Below are 22049 nucleotides of genomic sequence, written 5' to 3' on the forward strand. Positions count from 1 at the left end.
TGTTTAGTCGTCTTTTTTAATTGAGGATTAACTAACCATACAAGTCTAGGGACTACTTCTGAAAAGATAATGGTAGTATTCGGGGATGGTAAGTGGCAACGGTGTAAGTCCCGTTACGTCATGAACATTAGTTCTAGAGTTTTCTCATTGTCTATGGCATTTCCCCCAAGGTGTATGATTAATATCTGAGGTGCAGGCCAAACTTCAAACAACTTAGAAAGATGAAAAAACAAGTTAAACCATTTAAGACCACGTATTCCTTTCCATAAAATTAGAGATTTTGCAGGATCCGTTGTTAAATTAGCTGAATATGAACGCTGAGCCGCTCTTTTCAAAGCCCAGTAGACAAATGAATGTCCCAGTATCCATATATATCTTCTATCACCTGAAGAAATAAACAGACAGGTTAGGTCTAACATATAATTGGAAACGTTGTGACTCCTATCTACCTAATTTTTTTATTATTTCATCATCCAAGCCCATTTTTGCAGTTTGCGTAGCTGCGCCTATTCTAAACGAATGAGATGTGAATTTAAATTGTATAAGACCTAGTTTGTTAATGCCTTCTTTAACCACTTGAGCGCCTGAGGATTTACCCCCCTTAATGACCAGGCCTTTTTTTGCTGTTTTGGCGCTGCACTAATTCAAATAATTGTGCGGTCATGCAATGCTGTACCCAAACGAAATTTACGTCCTTTTTTTCACACAAATAGAGCTTTCTTTTGATGGTATTTTATCATCTGTGCGCTTTTTATTTTTTGCGCTATAAACAAAAAAATCACAAAAATTTTGAAAAAAAAACAATATTTTCTACTTTCAGCTATAAAAAATATATCGTAAACTCAAAGTTAGTCATAAATTTAAGCCAAAATGTATTCTGCTACATGTTTTTGGTAAAAAAAAATCCCGTGCATTAGCGGGCAAACTGGCGCTATATGGGAGGGGCGCTAACACTATCGGAAGTCACCAGTGACACTAATACAGTGATCAGTAAAAATCTGTTCACTGTAATCAATGACACTGGTGACAGGGCAGTGAAGGGGTTAACTGGGGGGGGCGATCAAGGGGTTAAACGGGATTACTGGTGTACTGGCGGGCAATCTGGCGCTATCTGGGAGGGACGCTAACACTATCGGAAGTCGCCAGCGACACTGATACAGTGATGAGTAAAAATCGATTCACTGATCAGTGACACTGGTGACAGGGCAGTGAAGGGGTTAACTGGGGGGGGGGGGCGGGGCGATCAGGGGGTTGAATGTGTCCTAGGTGTGTTCTAACTGTGGGTATGTGCTGTTTTACTCATTTTTACTGTGTCGTCTTCTCTGTCTGGAACGGAATGTGTCCAGGCAGAGAAGAATGACATCATATCCTGTCCTGTGTAAACTTCAACAAAGGACAGGATAGGACAGGGACCAATCATCTGATTTCAGCCAGACATCACTGGCTGAAATCTAATGATTGATCCCTCCGGGATCGAATGGTGTCACCCGCGGGTCGGCGGGAGCGCACGCGCCCCCTGCTGGTGAAAACATCGGGAGCGCGGAACCCGTTTTAAAACGTGGTTTTGCGCCTGAGTGCCGCCCTGCACACGTATATATACAGTGGCAGGGCGGGAAGCTGTTTAAAATGGCATTAAATTGAGACTTACTTACAGCTGATGCATCAGCATGCACCAGAAAAAGACCCAGGCTGACCGGTCTAATATTCAAATACTTTTTTACCATGACAAAAGGGCAAATATCCATGTCTCCCCAAGTATTATTATTATTATACAGTAAGTATAAAGATTGATCCATTTTCCTCTTCCAGCCTGATCTGTTTTTGAAAATGGAATAAACAAACTAATTCCATTTTCCAAAACCGTCACATTTTGTAGTAGTAGACCAGACATTTCTTTTTTTATTTGGGGGCAATAGTTCTGATATGCGTAATGCTCCAAAAAATGCTAGAATAAATGCCACGTTAAACAGTATAGATTTGGAGTCTGAAAAACAAATTTCTTTGGTAATCCTACATAACTTTTTTAATAATTCGATAGATATGGGATGTCTTGTGTCTGGAGAATAATGCTGTTTTTTATATCCATTGAGCGCTTGTTTCACCGAAAAGAATGATGTACATGCTGGAAAATTACTTGAGGAAAAAGGAAACTCCTGCTAGAATTTTAACTATATGGCTATAAGCAAAATTCATGTGCATGAATGAGCACAAAAAAGAAAGAATTGTATTCTCAGATGGGCAATTGAACTGATAACCCAATTCTCTGGAAAACTGCTTCCATTTATTCCATGAAGATGAATATTCAACCCATGTGCTGTTGGATACCGAATTTTTTATGGCCTTTATCAGTACGTTTAAATCCGGTTGCACAGGTGATCTGGGCACTCGAAACCCTTTTAAATCTGCTGTTGGAAATAATTGTCTGAATCTTGATATCTGGAATCGAGATAAGGCGTCAGCTATTTGATTTTCTTTACCTGGGACACATCTTGCTTTAATCCAAATATTAAGTTTTAAACATTTCAAAACTAAATATCTAAGCAATTTTACCACCAAAATTGACCTAGATGATAAACAATATACTGCATACATAACCCCTTTATTATCTGTCTGTACTAACAGCCTTTTGTTGGAAAAGTGCTCTCCCCATAATTCCAACGCTACTATTAGAGGAAATAGTTCTAGCAAAACTACCGTATTTTCCGGCGTATAAGACGACTGGGCGTATAAGAAGACCTCCTACTTTTCCTGTTAAAATATAGGGTTTGGGCTATACTCGCCATGGAAGACTACCCCTCTTCCAACGCACACCAAATAAAAATTAAAAAACATCAGATTTGATTTCAATATGGTCATTTTAATTCAAATGCTTATGACATGCAGATACCTAGCAGGAAAACTGTCACTTATAAACAAAGGCTGTTTGTCATCAAACATGTAAACATAAAACAGTGCAAGTGGATTAAACTTTTCCTAATTCACTCTAAAGCTGAAAGGAAGGATAAGACAATAAACCCATGGGAGCTGCCATGCTGTTTGTTTTCTAAGCAGTCAACCAAACTGGAACTGATGATGATAGGAGGAAGATAACAAACAATAGAGAGAGAGCAAGTTCCTGGCGAGTCAGCAACGCCCATCATAACTGCAAGGTTTTGCTGGTGTGACAGTTTCCCTTTAAAAGCCTTCAAAATCCTCCTGTTTGTCATCTGATATCATAAGTACATCAATGACATCTTGTGATACATTTGTAAGGCAGTCATCGTATGGATCTAATTCCGTATCAGATGGTGTGGTCTCAGCTTCGGCTTCCTCTTCATCTTGCCACAAGTAGTCATCCTCCATACCATCTAATGAATTTGATATGCCACACTTCTTGAAAGACTTGATTACTGTTTCTGCATCAATATCATTCCAGGCTTTTATGACAAACTTGCACAAAACATCCAGCTGTGGAGCCCGCATGTTTCCTCCTTTTGTGAATGACTTTCCGCCGCTAACCATCCACTCATTCCACTGTTCTCAAATGCGATCTTTAAATGGCTTGTTTAGGCACACATCCAGTGGCTGTACCAACGATGTCAATCCTGCAGGAATAACTGCCGCATCTGTGTTTATTCTTGCAAGCCTTTGCTTGGTGCTGGGAGTTAAATGAGCCCTGAACATATCCCACACCAGTAGACTACGTTTTTGAATAAGTCCACCTGGTCGCCTGCTCCATACATTATCAAGCCATAGCTTTACCCCTTCTTCATCCATCCAGCCTTTTTCATTCACGTGTACAAAACAACCAACAGGGAACTTGAGTTTCGGCATTGTTTTCCTTTTAAAAATAATCGTTGGTCTCAGTTTGGCACCATCAGCTGTGCATGCTAGTACCACTGTAAAACTGGACTTCTCATGTCCTGTTGTTTTTAATTAAAATTGTTTTTTCACCTTTTGGATGGACAGCTTTATTTCCAACCATATCAAAATTCATTGGAGTTTCATCCATATTTCCGATACTACTTAACGCATAGCCATGTTTATTGCGCTGTTGTATTACGTATCGATGGAAACTATTTACTTTGGCATCAAGATCTGCAGGTAATTCTTGTGCAATTTTCATCTTTTGCCTAAGTGTCATATTATGCCTTTCCAAGAATCTAGTACACCAGGATACAGTGGCCTTAAATCTGTTGCTGTGATCTGGGTTAGATTTGGCCCACTGAAGTGCAAACAAACGTATTTTATTTCGGGTCACTATATAACCGTTTTGGCGATGCTTATTCACCATGTCTGCTACATGTTTTTCGAGTTCTGGCCAATGTGGGGTGCCTCTTCTTAATGCACACTTACCCCTTGGCATACACTTTAATGCTTTTTCATTTGCTTTCCAGTCCCGAACCATCTTTTCTGTTACTCCATATTGTCTTGCAGCAGCACAGTTATTCTGTTCCATGGCAAAGTTTACAACTTTAAGTTTGAAACTGGCTTCATATTTCTTTCTTCTTGCTGGTGGAGCCATGATGGGGTCTTGACTGTTATCCATTTGTATACTGTACTGTATGTACTGGTGCTGTACTGTATGAACCGGTAAAGATACTGGTGCTGTACTGTATGAACCGGTACAGATACTGGTGCTGTACTGTATGAACCGGTACAGATACTGGTGCTGTACTGTATGAACCGGTACAGATACTGGTGCTGTACTGTATGAACCGGTACAGATACTGGTGCTGTACTGTATGAACCGGTACAGATACTGGTGCTGTACTGTATGAACCGGTACAGATACTGGTGCTGTACTGTATGAACCGGTACAGATACTGGTGCTGTACTGTATGAACCGGTACAGATACTGGTGCTGTACTGTATGAACCGGTACAGATACTGGTGCTGTACTGTATGAACCGGTACAGATACTGGTGCTGTACTGTATTCACCACCACATGTATCTGCTCACCAGATAGACTCTGTTTTTTCACCACATATAAGATGCACACCAAACTTCATTAGAGATGCGCTGTTCCAACATTCGAATTGGTTGAAGTGCAGATGCTCCTGCTTCCCCCTGCCTTCCCTCAGAATCGCCAATCCAACCCAGTATACAACAACCAACAAATCACGGCAAGCGATGTATTTTTTGTGCACACTGCATACAAAGCCTGCTTGGATTGGGTGGGTCAGCTCTCCCTGCCTGCCCAGCCCTCCCTGTCTCCAAGATGATCCGAGCGGTACCGTAGTTTGCACAGAACTGCCACAGTGAAGACATTATTATTATGATTATAATGCTTAGCTAATTACCGTATTTCATTAAGATATTGCCATGAAGGGGTCAATTCAACAAGGTCGGATGCAGCAGTTGAGTGCTCGATTGATTGTGACTGAAACTGTGACATGCGCAGAAGCGTCAGGGATACACATCTTCATGGGCATACTCATCTTGCTGCTAGCCGATGTGTATCCCTTTTCTGCATGTCACAGTTTCAGTCCAGCTCAATCGAGCACTCAACTGCTGCATCCGACCTTGTTGAAGTTTCATGCAGTTCTGCTATGAATGGTGATCGGCGATCGTCTACTGCTGCCGAAGACATGCGCAGAAGCGTCAGCTCGGAAGTACCGGTATGGATTCAACACAACACCCGGCATATAAAACGACCCCCAACTTTGTAGAAGATTTCCATGGGGTAAAAAGTCGTCTTATATGCCGGAAAATACGGTATGTTCTTTGTTGCATTCATTCGAATCCATTTTGATGGCCATTTACCACAACTCCAATGTGATTTCCATATTTCCGCAAAACCAAATGAGCCAGCTGAATCAGTGAACAATTCAAAATCCGTTGCAAAGATAAATTCATCCTGAAAAAACGAACAACCTTTATATTCCTCAAAAAATTTTAACCACACTACTAAATCCTCCTTTAATTCACAGGTTAATCTTACATGTGAGAAAGGAGATTTAAACCCGAAATCGCTAAATAAAGCGTACACGAAAATATTTTTCCCACTGGCATTATTCTGGATGCAAATGCCAGTAGGCCTAATAATGACTGTAATTCTATTAATAATACTTTTTTTTACCCTCTTATTGTTGTCAATTTTTTCCTCTTGGCAGTCGAAATTCAAATTTTTCTGTGTCTATCAGTATTCCTAAAAATTCCAATTTTGTGGTTGGATAAATCGTTTTCATTTGCTAATGGTATACCGAAATGCTGCGTTACCTTACTGAACATTTGCAGCATGTCTACACATATTGTCGAAAATGCTGGGCCTATAAACAAAAAATCATCCAGATAATGAGTTCTCCCATTCTGGCCTGATTCTTTTTCAATAGCCCATTGTAAGAATTTTGAAAATGTTTCGAAATACGCACAAGACAGTGAACAACCCATTGGTAAACATCTATCGTAGTAAAGTTGACCTTCATAATGGATACCCAATGAGTTAAATGCTTCTGGGTTAATAGGTAATAGCCTAAATGCTGCCTTTATATCTGCCTTGGCTAGCAATGCTCCTTTTCCAAACTTTCTTATTTTATGAATGGCTCCTTCAAACGTGCAACATGATACTGATGCTGATCCTTCATCTATTTTGTCGTTTAAAGAAAAGCCTTTTGGGAATGATAGGTGGTGAATAAGCCGATACGTATTCGGTTCTTATTTAGGAATATTACCCAGTGGCGATATCCTAAAATTATGAAAAGGTGGTTCCTTAACCCCTTTGCGCCGGCGCCTCCCGGCCCTTTTAAGAGTTTCAGAAGCCGGGAGGCGGGGTTCAGGGTCATGTGACCGCTGTGATGCGGCGGTCACATGATCGGGAAAGGTCCCAATCGAAAGAGGAGATCGGGACCTTTCCGTGAGTATCGGACATGTGTGCTGGGAGCACGGCAGGGTGTGCGCTCTCGTCACATATGTCCTTTTTTAATAGAATGCAAATGTGCGACCGCTCGGCGTCTAGGCCCAGACGCCGGGAGGCCGCACATTTGCGTTCGGCCAGTGTGAAGAGGTTAAAAGGACCAGCCAGGCGTCCTTCTTTTATTTCTGTTTCTAATTTTTTTCTAACAATGTGAAATTGATCTACCGACTTTAAATTATCAACAATATTACATCCATAACCTGAAAATATTGGTAACAAAAACCATTCAAAAAACCATCCGTTTAAAAACTTAACTGTCTCCTTGTTTGGATATATTTCCAACTTTGACGCATGTTTTCCAAATTCACTGGTGTGCTGCCTTTTGATACATTCTCTCTTTTGTCCTTGAAAAGCCATGTTTCTTTTGAAACCTTTAAGAAATGAATGTGGGCCTGAACAATGCGAACATTCGTGTTTTGTACCTACATGACCCTGCCCACTTACATTGACTTTCATTGAATGCGTAACCATATCCCTTTTATATAAGGGAATACTGTGATGGAAGATTGTGGTTTTTGAAATGTCTGTTTTTGAGGTAATATTAAGTTTAGCCACAAGCCTACATTCTTCATACCCCATTTTAGTGATGGATATATAGATAGTTTTTGCCGGAAAGATTTGTCGTAATGATACCATCCTAATCCTCCAAAATTTTTATAGGCCTCTAAAACTTGTTCCAAATGTTGGAATAAACCACTGCAATGCTCTGGGTGTTTTTCCCCTAGCACGCTAGAATATATTGCAAAAGCTTGCAGCCAATTATGAAATGATCTCGCTATTGGTCTACGCCTGTCTTCATCGTCGGGTTTTCTATCAGTTTTGCCTGTGAAATCTTTTGCTGAGGGTAACAATGACAGAATAACCACAAATTCTCCTTTCCATATTTTTTCTTTTAATTGCGTTGATAAATGATATCCTAGCGGGGATATTTCACATAGCAAAACTTCTTTTAAACATGTTTCTGGTATTGGCGAATTAATATTCATTCCCGTATTATTTTTTTCTATACTCATGCTACCTAAATTACTGGACAATTTATCATTAATATTAACATTACTATCCTTATTAACCCACACATTAGCATGACTACTATTTTTAACAAATTATCACTATTAACATTTTTGTTTAAATTATTAGTAAGTGTTGTAATGAAATCTAATATTTTTTAATAAGCTGTTAATCTCATCATTTCCACAAGATGTCGCTGTTTCGATTTCTGGATCCCTGTGCTGACCTCTGTTGCCACCACTGGATAAAGTCGGTATTGCATGCACAGGCTCGTTTCTCTTCGGGCTTTCCTGACTCAGCTCCAGTTGAGGTTGTTGCCTAGCAACCACTTCGGAGGCCGCAGCCTCACTTTCAGCTCCGAGGGATGCTCGACTTCCATGAATACTTACTCTTCCTGGCAGCGAAGGAACCTGTCTCTTCCTCCTCTCATGCTGGCTTGCTCTTCCGACCACCGTTTCTTCCGATGCCCAGCCGGACTCCTCTTGCCCTGCTGATGATGCTGGTCAACCACTGGAACCGTGCCGAGACTCGCTCTTCTGTGACAGGCTCTATTCGGCCGCTCTTCCTCTGACAGCGCTTCGGTGAGTTCTCCAACCCCTGTTCTGTGTCTTCCCGCTCCTTCCCCTCTTCCCCTTCGGCTGCCATATCAAGGCAGCGCCACAGCCATTCTTCTCCTCCGCTGCTCCTGGCTTGCTCCAAAACTTGCCTCATGAGGGTCTTCATGGTCAGAATTAGCACAAACCGGCTCCTTAATATTATAGCTCCTTGCAACCTGTTGGCCAACTCTGACCAACTGTGAGAATTCTGTTACGAAGTGCCCTGTATATAATGAGCCCCAAACAATTCCAGAATGTTCCAGGTCACATGATTTTTCCCGCTTTTTCTAAGGTCACGTGGTTATTCTCTTCTTGCGTTTTTCTCTGTCAGATTTCTTAAAGGGGCCCTAACCTAATTCCTACCTATTCCTGAGGAGAAGTTTTTTTTTTTTTCTTTTTTATTAAATTAGGGATGGCGTCCGCATGCCCATGCTTTCAGGCTCATATGTTAGAGCCCTCGTTTTTTTTATTCCTGTTGTATCACAAATGTGGAAGTGCTAATGTGATAAAACACATCCTTCGGCATGGTGATCTGTTGTTTGGTTTGCCTGCTTGTGTCTGTGTCAGATCTAATTACTGTGTAGGTCTCCTTTGCACAGCACCAGACTGAGATACCCAGGGACTGTGGGATATATAGTTTCTTCACAGGATGGTTCAGTTTTCAGGTTACAGACAGAGGCCATGCACTATTTGGTGCAGTGCCAGGCTGCATGCCTCATGTTTGAACACAACAGAAAATTCTGACACAAAAATGTCAAGATTTAGAGCTGATTCACACGTGTAGAGCGGATTGAAGCTCAGGTTTCACTGCTAATTGACACAGTAGTTGTTCAGCGGTTCATGTCAGGTTTACATCAGGTTCAGGACAGGATTAGCTCAGGATCTTATCCTATTCGCCCATCTGTGGCTTAGAAATGGTTCCCCAGAAGGTAATAGCCTGTAATCTGCACCTGCAGGCACTGCTCAGAAATCGGAACGGACTTTTCCACACCGCACTGAATCCGCATTGGACATATGTGAACAGGCACAATAGGAAGCAATGTTTTTTCACATGTCATGCGGATTGGATGCGGTTCAAACCACATGCAATCCATATATACAGTTGTGTTCAAAATAATAGCAGTGTGTTGAAAAAAGTCAATAAAGCTCAAAATCCTTCTAATAGCTTTTATTTCCATACACACAAATGCATTGGGAACACTACACATTCTATTCCAAATCAAAACATGAAGAAAAATATCAAATTTGTGTTGTTCCTCTAAAAAAAATTGAAGAAAAGTGAATATTAGACTGTTCAAAAAAATAGCAGTGTTTGTGTTCTTCTTTACAAACTCAAGCATTCACTATATAAAATGAAAAATGTTTGACGATTTTGCTTTCCTTTGAATCACTTAATGAATATTTAGTTGTATAAACACTGTTTCTGAGAACTGCTGTACATCTGTGTTGCATGGAGTCAACCAACTTCTGGCACCTGTGAACAGGTATTCCAGCCCAGGATGATTGGACTACATTCCACAGTTCTTCTCTATTTCTTGGTTTTGCCTCAGAAACTGCATTTTTAATGTCACCCCACAAGTTTTCTATTGGATTAAGATCCGGGGATTGGGCTGACCACTCCATAACGTCACTCTTGTTGGTCTGGAACCAAGATGTTGCACGTATACTGGTGTGTTTGGGGTCGTTGTCTTGTTGGAACACCCATTTCAAGGGCATTTCCTCTTCAGCATAAGGCAGCATGACCTCTTCAAGTATTCTGATGTATTCAAACTGATCCATGATCCCTGGTATGCGATAAATAGGCCCAACACCGTAGTATGAGAAACATCCCCATATCATGATGCTTGCACCACCATGCTTCACTCTCTTCACAGTGTACTGTGGCTTGAATTCAGTGTTTGGGGGTCGTCTGACAAACTGTCTCCGGCCACTAGACCCAAAAAGAACAATCTTACTTTCATTAGTCCACAAAATGTTGCGCCATTTCTCTTTAGGCCAGTCAATGTGCTCTTTGGCAAATTGTAGCCTCTTCAGCGCGTCTTTTTTTTCAACAGTGGGACTTTGCAGGGGCTTCTTGCAGATAGCTTGGCTTCACATAGGCGTCTTCTAATTGTAACAGTACTCACAGGTAACTTTAGACCTTCTTTGATCTTCCTGGAGCTGATTGTTGGCTGAGTCCTTGCCATTTTGACTATTCTATCCATTTGAATGGTAGTTTTTTGCTTTCTTCCACGACTTTCAGGTTTTGGTTGCCATTTTAAAGCATTTGCGATCATTTTAGCTGAGCAGCCTATCATTTTCTGCACTTCTTTATATGTTTTCCCCTCTCCAATCAACTTTTTAATCAAGGAAAATGTCTGGAACGACCCATTTTCCTCAGAATTTCAGAGAGAAATGCACTGTAACCAGCATGTACATTTGCTGCCTTCCTTCCTTAAATAAGGGCAATAACTGCCACCTGTTTTTCAAAGAATGAATGACCTCACTAATAGAACTCCACACTGCTATTATTTTGAAAATGCCCCTTTCAATTAGTGATTCAGTTACACAGAATCAGCAGCATGCATGTCATGACTGTTGGGTCTGTTGGATTTCTATTACTCTACTACACCTGCTAGTAAATTATTTGCCATGTAGAAATATCATTTCTACCAAAAACAGTGATTGATCAGGTTAGTGATGTCTGACTGCTATTATTTTGAACACAACTGTATGTGAACCGGCACTAACTCTACTATAGTGTGTGCATATGTGGCAACAAATGACACCATGAAGCTACACAATCAATGCACATCTGATCCAGGTAAAATACAAAAGATGCAAGTGGGAAGGTTTATAATGAAAAAGTCACATTCACTTAATTAGAAAAATTCTATTATTTCCTTTTGTTTATATTATCAGTGTATTCTAAAACATTTTACATACAGTGCCTTGAAAAAGTCTTCATTCCCCTTGAAATTTTCCACATTTGTGTCATTTTACAGCCAAAAACTTAAATGTATTTTATTGGGATTTTATGTGAAAAATACATTTCGTTTTTGGTCATGATGAAAATTATGTGGAAAATTTCAAGGGGTAAAAATACTTTTTCAAGGCACCGCAGATCAGTGGCTTGCCACCTAGTTAACCGCTGTTCCAGCTGAGCTTACAACCACGTTTGTAGTTACATGCACTCATACAACCACACTGGGGTTTAACCAACCTAATTGCACCTTTCATTGTAGGGTAAAATGAGAATTCTAAGTGGTGTATTTTAAAAAAAAAAAAAAAAGGAATAACCACTTCCCAGCCACCCTATAGCAGTTTTACTACTCCAGGGTGGCCACTCTGCACAAAATTCCATTTTTTTTTTTGCATTTGTGGTTAGGGGGCAGGAAAGTAAGGAATGCATTGAAGGTAAACCAAAATGAAAACATGCACCAGTTCAGCTTTCAGAAAGAACATTGCCTGGAGTTACATTCCAGTTTGGCAACACTTTCATAGAACACAAATTAGTATATGAGGTACAGGTAGCCAAAGGAAATCCTTAGAACTGGATATATTCCATTACAAGGAATAGTGCAATCATCATCATTGTGTTGAAAAGGAACATGAATAAAATAAACCATCGTCTGGCTAAGAGTTTTGACAACTGATTTTACATGACAATTTGGCCTACACCAGAAAAAGCAAAAGCTGATGTTTAACAGTAGCCAATGACTAGACGTTTGAGAACAGTGGGAGCACAGGCTAAACAGAAAAAAAAAAGGATTATGTATAAATAGGCTACTGTATATGGATACCTTAGGTATAAAAATATCTGTGCCTAGAACATCACAGCCCATAAAGCAAAAAAGTGCCTGCACTATTCAATATGGATCATACAATTCCATGTTTAAAAACAGTCAACAAATAGTGACCCTGGAAGATACTAGAACAATCACTGTAAACTACATTAAACAATACATTTTATAATATGTATCTAAATATGCAGTTATTGCGACTCTGCTAGAACAGTCCTCTTCTATTCTAAGTTACCTCCAAGAGAAATTTTCATTAACACTGTAGTCACCACAGATGGCATCACAGAGTAAAATACAGTCCTGGCAGAGTGTAGGCATACAGCTCCTAATGTGTACAAAAGCATTTTGCGCAGTTTTGCAGCCATTGTGTCTTTATTGATGACAGGAAGGCAATGTGGTGCCTCTTCCACTAGCGCCACCAGCTCTGAAGGCTCTTCTGACTTTACTTTCCATAGAACTTCTTGTTTAGAAGGAAGATGAGAAGGTTTACATTGACCTTTGCTCGGTCAATCATCTTCATAACCGCAACACCCTCATACTGCAGCTGGAGAAGGTCCTGAAAGTGCAAATGGGGAAAATCAGGAAGGTGAACACTTGGTATAAAAGCCTGCATTCAATCTGCAAAGTTGATTGGAGAACACATAATACATGTCTTGTTTTCATACAAATTTAGGATACACACGCAGACCTTTACATGGATGATCTGGACACGTACTGGCACATTCATTGAGCTATGTTACAGGGTATCATTGTCAGTAACAAAACTAGCAATAGTTGAGCCCACTGGTAGAATGGTGTGGAAATCTCTGCAAACTATATATATATAAAAAAAAAAACCCTTCAGTTCTACATTTCTGTTCTCTTCTCTTGTTAATATGATCTTTTTGCAAACTGCTAAAATCTATTTCTTGGAATTGATTGATGAACACAGAAATTCAGATGCTGTCAGGTTCTACTATTATCCGCAGGAAGATTAAACATTGGAAAACCAACAAATTGTAAACCAACCTCATGATAACCCTTCATCTACAAAAGCATGCCTCAGATGGTAGCAAGCAGTACCTGAACATTAACACAGAATGGTAGGACCTGTGTCCCTCAATTGGCTGCTAGATACTCTGCATTCCTACTTCTTTTCTTGCCCATTGAGAGACACACAATTTAGATGCTGCTGGGACACCCAAATGTGGTGTGCTACAGAGGAACAACCTCTAACAAGCCCAACAGGACTGGGGAAGAGATGCTTGAAGGACCAACATCTGACACTTGATTAGGCTAAGCCTCTTACCCGATAGAGTAACCTGCCAGACAACCAAGGAAGGACACAGAATCAGCCTGATGCTCAAGACCAGGGGTCTCCAAACTTTTTAAGCAAAGGGCCAGGTTGCTGTCCTTCCGCCTTTAGGGGTGCTGGACTGTGGCCAGTGGGAGTAGAAAATGCCCTGGCAACAGTGCCCTATCATTGGCTTTAACCACATGCCGCCCAGCCACTGTAGAAATACGTTGGCAGGGCGGCATGGCTGGGCAAAACCACGTTTTAAAACGTGTTTGCAAAACAGGTAGGGGGCGCGCCACCGCCCTACCTGTCCCGCCGATCACGGCCACGGGTGTCAGTTACCGGCTGTGTCCCGCCGATTAGTGGCAATCACTGACAGAGAGCAGGGCTGCAGTAACTCTAGAATATTGTTTTTTTTTCTCAAAATTGTCAGCTTTTTTTTTTTTATAGCGCAAAAAATAAAAACCCGCACAGGCGATCAAATACCACCGAAAGAAAGCTCTATTTGTGTGAAAAAAAGGACATAAATTTCATGTATGTATCGATTGCATGACCGCACAATTGTCCGTTAAACTAGCGCAGCGCTGTATAGCAAAAAAATGGCGTAAATTGCAGTATCTATACCATAGTTTGTAGACGCTATAACTTTCACACAAAGCAATCAATATACACTCATTGGGATTTTTTTTTACCAAAAACATGTAGAAGAATACATTTTGGCTTAAATTTATAACTAACTTTGAGTTTACTATATATTTTTTATAGCTGAAAGTAAAAAATATAGTTTTTCTTCAAAATTGTTGGTCTTTTTTTGTTTATAGCGTGAAAGATAAAAAGCGCACAGGTGATCAAATACCACCGAAAGAAAGCTCTATTTGTGTGAAAAATAGGACGTAAATTTTGTTTGGGTGCAGCATTGCATGACCGCGCAATTATCAGTTGAATTAGTGCAGCGCCGAGTAGCAAAAAGAGGCCTGGTCATTAAGTGGGGTAAATCCTCTGGAGGACAAGTGGTTAATAGGAGGAATAGTGCCACATTGTTGATAACAAAAAGAACAGTGCCCCATTGATGGTGTCAGTAGGGGGAATGGTGCTCCATCATTGGTTTCAGTTGGTGGAATAGTGCCCCAAGGGCCAGATAAAGGCAAGCAAAGGGCCACAGTTTGGAGATCACTGCCAGAGAGTTGCACCAAACAGAAAGGAATGCTAAACATGGATCTAAAAGCTGATCAACCACTACCCACTAAAACAGATGGAACAACTATAGTAACAAAAGAAAATAAAAACACAACTGGATGTGATCAACAGAAAATGGGGACAAACCCTGGAAGGAAAAAGTCCCAAGAAGTAATTAGGACAAACCAGGTCCAGGTGAGAAAGACTAGCCAATCTTCATGGGAAGGACTAAGCTGTCTAGAATCAAAACGACACAAAGTCAAGCATTAAAGAGGAGGTCTGGCTAGACAACCAAACTGGCTATGTGACACTTACCAGGGAAAACTTGAGCAGCAAAAACAAACAGCCATCGGGTGTGAAAAAGAGTGAGACCAGAGAATCCAAGGGATAGATTCCACAAAGTCAATGTGACTCAAGGGTTTGACTGAAGAGAAGGCACCCCCCACAAGGGTAGGCAGGAAATGGAATCGAAAGCATAGCCCCATATACTGGTGAGAAGGGGACCACTGGCGCTCATACATGCTCCCTGGCATGCACAGGTGCTGTTGTTACATTTCAGAGGATCCTGTTGAGAAACTGCCTTGTCTATCCCTGACCTCAAGCGCTGGATCTATGAAAGCTCCCAAGGAAACAATGGTATGCCTCCTTGAATGTTGTATGGCTAGCAAAAATCAGGGAAATCAATGAAATGGAAGACTTGGTTGCAACAGAGAGCACAAGAGATACATGTTTGAAAAAAATGTCTGCTCTGATTATTCAGCCCTACTAAACTTGGATCTAAACCCTGTAATGTTAGCAGAACACAACTTGTCTTATGGGACCCGAAAGTAAGAGCACGGCATCTATCCTTTCCCACGCTATTGTATCCTTTCCCACGCTGTTCAGGTGAGTTTACCCCCACCCATTTTTAAAAATGTTAATGAGTGCAGAGAGCCACGTGTAACATGGCACATATGGTATCGGATTTCCTCTCTTCAGTCTGTACAGCTCTGCTGAGCAAGCTGGCTGGCGAGTTGATTTTTGAACCATTTTTCCTTTATTACGGATATGCGTTGCCCGGTTCACTTAGTCCTTGCTTCATAAGCCAGTTATAGACCAGGGCAGGTGCCATGTTTTATTTTTCTGCTGAGCCGGGGGATTAAATAAGCTCATAATTTTATTTGCTGTGTTTTACAAAGTCTACTATTTGTATTATGGACATTATAATTATGATGTTGTACACGGAAATCCCTGTATACTTTTCTTTTTACCATTGTTGTGTATGATCTCTGTACTCTGTTTTATTGTTAAATAAAGATATGGAGGAGAAAAAAAAAAAAAAAAGGAAAGCCCCCGATCCTTCAGATCTAGAGAAGTATCAGACATCATGGAGCAAGGGACAGATATCTTTGTAGTACAGCTAAAAGCAATACATTGAGGGCAGAACAAAACAAAGCATCTGAAGAACCTTTCTTAAGAAGCTGATGATCAGTCAAAGGAAGGGGACCTATCTGCAGGTGCACAGGTCTCACAAAGTCATCAGGATATAATCTGTTCTTTTCAGAGGATACCTGCTGCAGTGAAAGAACCAGACTATTTTCCTTCACGCAGAAAGGACTCCCTACTCCTTCTTGTTGAAGACGTGGCAGCAGATGATGCCCAAACTGTTTTGAAGGGCAAGACAGTAGCCCCAGGAATAGTGGCTCTCCAGTGAGCAAAACCATATAGGGGAAGGGGGTGCCACAGGAAAAAAGGATTAGCCTGTGAGTAGAAAGAGGCATTCTCTGAACCTGAATTCCTGAGACACAAACTACCCAAGGACCCCTGGGGTTCACAATCAACCCCCCCCCCCCAAAGTGCTTGCTGCATCTTCATACTGAAACTTTTTAAATAGAGTTTGTGGACTGCCTAAGTGGGCCTGGGGGCAGAAGTAGATGAAAGAAGCATAGGCTTCAGCCGATATTTCCCTACACCTGAGAAAGCATTGGAAGCCTTCGGCTCTCACTGCTGTCATGCAGGCACTTGGCAGGAGAGAGGGACCAGGAGCGTCGGCGGGGGACCTGAGAAGAGGATGGTTGGGGCTACTCTGTGCAAAGGCATTGCACAGAGCAGGTAAGTATAACAAGTTTTTTGATTTAAAAATAAAATAGAGAAACTTATCTTTAAAATCACTTTAAGAAAATAATATATATTTTCACACTACCCCTACACAAACACTTCAATGGTCATTCTTGTGAGGAGAAAAAAAAACACTTTCAAAGATTCACATCTTTGCTTTGCGGTAAAACACATTTTAAATTTGAAATGCACATTCCCAATGCATAAAAGACCTACATTTTAGGTGCTACAGTGCACAAATGTTATTAGGGTCCTGTGGTGTGCTGCAAATTAAAAAAAAAAAAACCGTTGCATGTGCATTACAAAGGTCTGCTATGGTGCTTTGGCAGCCCATATCAAATGAATGATCTTTCTTACCTCTACACACATACAGGCATGCAGTAATGAATAGTAAAGGCATGAAAAGTGTCCCTTCCCCTTTCTATAAATCATAATTTATCTTTATAAAAGTTATATAGTAGTATTGCGACTTAATTTAAAAAAGAAAAAAAAGCAATTAAGTCTGGTTTAATTTTTCAGTAAGCACATGAATCGTAACTTCAGAGTTATAATAACCTAGACATCTCTCTGCTATATTGGAAATGTGCAGTCTTTCATTTTTTGGCAGACCATGAGCAAATAGTACAGATAATGGGTTAACAAAACTCCAATGAGATTACCTGATAATGCAACATATATGTTTCCATTTGAACACCCATGAACTTGGCTTTCACTTCAAAATCACCAACTTCTTCCATAGGAGATATTTCAAAGATCACATTTTTAAATCTGCATAGACAACAGATGACAAGTGTGAGGGGTGTGTCAGACAGACAGTGTTGCAACACATATATACAGCATGAGATAAAAAAAAGAAATTCATCTTCAACACTGAAACCAGCAATGAAATTCTGCACCTTCTTTAGAAAATCGGAAATTTTGTGCATTTTGTAATCCAATGGTGCCACCAGTGATTTTGAAATTTGACCAACCAAGCCTTCAATTTCACCTCAAGTTGCTAAAGAAAAGAATTTTCGTGGCTGGGAATCTTCTTTTCTTTCCAGGCCACAGCTCATGCTTCTTTTTCGATTAAGTTTCTCGCATGATTCTTCCATCAATGATTAGAAACTAATGGTGCGAAATTCGAATGAAAATTCTTCGTTCCAATTTTCGAAAGAAAATTCTTACAGAATTCGACCTGTGTGTGGCTTGCATTACACAAAATCTGGAATTTCTGCTTCCCTGTCTTGTTATCTCAGGAGAGTAAACTTAATTTTTAATGTAAAAGGTGAAATGTATACTAACTTATGCTTATTAGGAAACATTTTGTTGATCTGGTGAAATACAAGAAGGAAGGTGAGCAAAAGACAGGCTTGAGAAGTGATGCAATCCCAGCACCCAGAGGGGAAGCAGCTGTGGGTTAAAGGGGAAGGGAATTGTTCAAGGGAAGGGAGGTACACAGGGCAATCCTCTCATAACACAAATGGCTGAAATCCAGTGGGTAGATACACAAGACAACACTAGCAGAATGGGCTAGGTGTGTAAACAAGAGAGAAACAGGATCCTAGTTAACAGAGTAATGAAGTGTAATTTTAGTGTGGAAGAAGGGGCTTCCGTCTAGACACTCTGCCATAAAGCCCAGATCAGTGGAAGGCTGCAGTAATGGGATCTCTGGAGAGCAATCAGAGTGACCATCAGGTTCTTGGTCACCTCTCTTACAGAAGTCCTTCTTCCCCGATTGCTCAGTTTGGCCGGGCAACCAGATCATTGAAGAGTCCTGGCTGTGCCAAACTTCTTTCAATTCAGAATTATGGAGGCCTCTGTGCTCTTGGCAACCTTCAGCGCAGCAGAAATGATTTATCGCCTTCTCCAGATCTGTGCCTTGCAATAGTCCTATCCCGGAGCTCTACAGACCGTTTCTTTGAATCATGGCTTTTTTTTCTGATACAGTATGCATTGTAAACTGTGAGGCCTTTTACCCCCGGTTCACATATATGCAGCCGTGCGGGCTTCGTTTTGCGCGGGCACAAGAGCCAATTCATTTGAATGGACTCCTGTGACATGCAGGGAAGTCCCTGCACTTCTTCTGAATACACAGCCCGCATGGGAGCCTCGGTTCGCATTACGGCTGCGTCTTCCAGTGCGGGCAGCGTGCCATTAGAACTAATGGCACCAGCCCCCGGGTCCGCATTCCTCAGTGCGGGTGGTACAGCTGCACGGATTTTCGTGCGGATCCGCAGCCGCACCACCCTCCTTATGCAGGCCATAGACGGGTCGAAAACCGGCCATTTTTAAAAAAACGAAAAATCGGTCGTTTAATAGGCCGCCGTTACCACCAATGGTAAAAAATAAAAAAATCGGCCGATTTTCGTCCCGTCTACGGCCGGCATTTAATTATTTCTGTTCCTTGCAGAGAGCACAGCTATTATATTTGACATGAAAACATATTGCGGTTGCAACAATGTATCCATTTCGGATACAGCTGTTTTTTATTCGGATACAAATAGATACATTGTTGCAACCGCAATACTTTTCATATAAAATATAATAGCGGACTGGAATTCTTCTTTTTCTTATTTTTTCTTCTTCTTGCAGGTCACGGCTCATGTGCAGATTTTTTATTGGTAAAACAATCGGCCGATTTGCCCATCATTGCCGGGAAAATCGGCTGATTTTTTCCTAACTTTACCGATAAAAAAAGTGCCAAAACCCCAAAAAATGGCCGACCAATTAACCCACTAACGGTGTGAAAATCGGCTGATTTTTTTTCTTTTTTCGGCTGAAAAATCGGCCGATTTTCGACCCGTCTATGGCCTGCATTATAGAGAGGTGTGTGCCTTTCCAAATCACATCTAATCAATTCATCTTACCACAGGTGGACTCCAATCAAGGTGTAGAAACATCTCAGCAATGATCAAGAGAAATGGGAGGCACCTGAGCTAAATTTCAAGTGTTGCTGCAAAGGGTCTGAATACTTATGCCAATGTGATATTTCAGTTTTTTATTTTTAATAAATTCACAGACATTTCTAAAATCCTGTTTTCATTTTGTTATTATGGGGTACTGAGTGTAGATTAATGAAAAAAATTATTTAAACTGTAGTATCAGGTTGCAACATGACAAAATTGAGAAAAGTAAATGAGAGTCTGAATACTTTCTAATCACACCACTGCAATTTAAAATCGTGCGATTTGTGTGTAATTTCAGGTCTGATTTCTGAAGACTTTATTGCTACTTGTAAAGATTTTCAGCAATTTCTTGCAATTTGCAGTGTGATTTCCATTATATTCTATGTATGTGAAATTGCAACAAAACTGAAGAAAAGGTAATGCAAGAACTACTTTAGAAATCACGCTGTAGCAAATCGCACATGTTAAGACACTGAAATTCACATTCATTAGATGCGATTTCAATTCACAAATTGCACCTGAAATCGCACCGGTTTGACCGGGCATAAGGAAATGGAACTACTCAGTAATTGCCCAATAGTACAAAATCAAACTGCTAACAGTCTTATGTATGATACTTATTTTCACTTATACCTCCCGCATGCTTTTTAGTCAGTGTATTTTGGAATGTCGGGCAGGGTAAGGTACAGTCAACAGCATAGCAGCAGGGAGATGATAGATGAACAAGGGACTTCAAAAAAGACTGACAAATACAGAGGCTGGCCTAATAAAGACAGCTACAGTTTTCTTACAACTGCTTTTTATTGGAAGAGGCAATGCTAAAAAAAACCCTTTTGGCTAATAAAGTATTTTTGCATTAACTGCATAAAAGTTACATTATAGTGATTGATGAAAAACATACTCAAGACAGACTGGTCCTTTACTTTTCCCCTTGAGCCCTCACACTTATGCGGTGTGGTATATCACATGTGATTCACACAGAAACCGCACTGCATTCCTGGGCAAGCTGCAGGACCCTTTTTTTTTGTTCGCACTAGAATTGGATTTCATGGGTATTCACACCTATGCAATCTGATTCTGCACATCTCACCATGTTTTGCAAACCGATTTCGGGGTGCTGTTACCATACACACCCACAGCGTTTTGTATGAACGGGGTGCGAATATGATGAGGTGTAGAATTTGCACACAAACCAGTGCAAATCCCGCACTGCATCAGTGTGAACCCGGGCTCAAAGTACTTCGTTAGTGCACCAACTGGGTTGGAGAGAGTGTTTGTTTTGTTTTTTTCTCAATGGAACGTGCCTCAGTGGCTCTTGAAAACACAGATATTCCACTTCAAAATCTTTGTCCTGCCACATGTCTATCCCATGGATGGACTGCCCTCTGCAATTTAACTTATTCTAGTTTCCATAAAAAAAAACATCAAGTAGATTGCTTGTCAGCATGAAGTTCGGGTACGTGTGCACATCTTCCATTTGCAGTCTAATATCTTTGAATGAAGGGCACGGTTTTATGTATAAAGTCACTCAGGCTGGTATACACTTACTGGTTTGCTTGTAGATCCTCAATCTCCAGTAGCACACCTTTCTCATGGAGCCGGGCTGCCGTATATTTCAGAGATATCTTCTTGCTCTTTTTCACCCCTCCTGGTTTCTTGGAAACTCTGAATTTAAGAAATAAAAAAATAAACTGAATGTTTCCCAATTCTGTGTTTTTTTTATAGAAAAGGAGAAAGTATCTAATATTTAAAAAGCAAAAAAAAAAAAGCAGTCAGCAGCAACCAAATTTCAAATCATCTAAGTTCTGAAAGTGACCAATTCTAAAATCTGATTGCTTGATATTGGTAACGAAACATCACTTTTTAAATATAATTAAAAAAAATAAGTCTATTTGTGTTGAAAACACAAGTCAAACCAAGCCCGCCCAAATCACAGAAAGAATATCTTTGGTACTCACTTGCCCTTGCTTGCCAGGTTGTCCAGGCAAGTCTTGATGTAACTCTTGTAATAGTCTACTTGTTCTTCATAAAACAGAGCCTTGGAGTTCAGAGCAGAATGAGTCTGCTGCAGCTTCACCAGTTCAGCCTTTCTCCTTTGTCGGTATCGCCTTTGATTACAAATCTCCTGAAGTAGAAAGCACAGCAAGCTTTTAATTAAAATTCAGGACAGATTTATTTATTGCATACATGTTCAGTAAAGTTTTCTGCCTTTTTCGTTTTAAACATAAAATTTCTGGTTTATCTTCTGCACTAAGTGCCTTACATGATCATATACTATTCCTCACATTGTAAATATCCCTGGTGCCCAATGCACAGCCTGGTGGTTCCTA

The 22049-nt window shown here is 40.6% G+C and overlaps 2 long non-coding RNA genes across 22 annotated transcripts in view; one reads left to right on the forward strand and one right to left on the reverse strand.

The window, feature by feature from the left end:
• The window catches only part of LOC149442481 (uncharacterized), an 876277-nt gene that overhangs the window by 685989 nt on the left and 168239 nt on the right, over window positions 1-22049 (forward strand). Inside the window, exon 18 of one of the 21 annotated variants that reach the window (XR_016307177.1) lies at window positions 19686-19844. The exons of the other annotated variants lie outside the window; for them this stretch is intronic. This is a non-coding gene — a long non-coding RNA (uncharacterized LOC149442481). Of the gene's footprint in view, window positions 1-19685; window positions 19845-22049 lie in introns of those variants that run through there. 21 annotated transcript variants of the gene reach the window in all.
• On the reverse strand, window positions 12353-17592 carry LOC149442487 (uncharacterized). Its single transcript, XR_016307186.1, has 2 exons — window positions 17491-17592; window positions 12353-12838 (listed from the first exon to the last, which is right to left on the reverse strand). It is a non-coding gene; the product is annotated as an uncharacterized LOC149442487 (long non-coding RNA).

The sequence above is a fragment of the Staurois parvus genome, unplaced genomic scaffold (assembly GCF_062004578.1).
Source record: "Staurois parvus isolate SC_StPar_1 unplaced genomic scaffold, SC_StPar_1.0 ptg000885l, whole genome shotgun sequence".
Lineage (NCBI taxonomy): Eukaryota > Metazoa > Chordata > Amphibia > Anura > Ranidae > Staurois > Staurois parvus.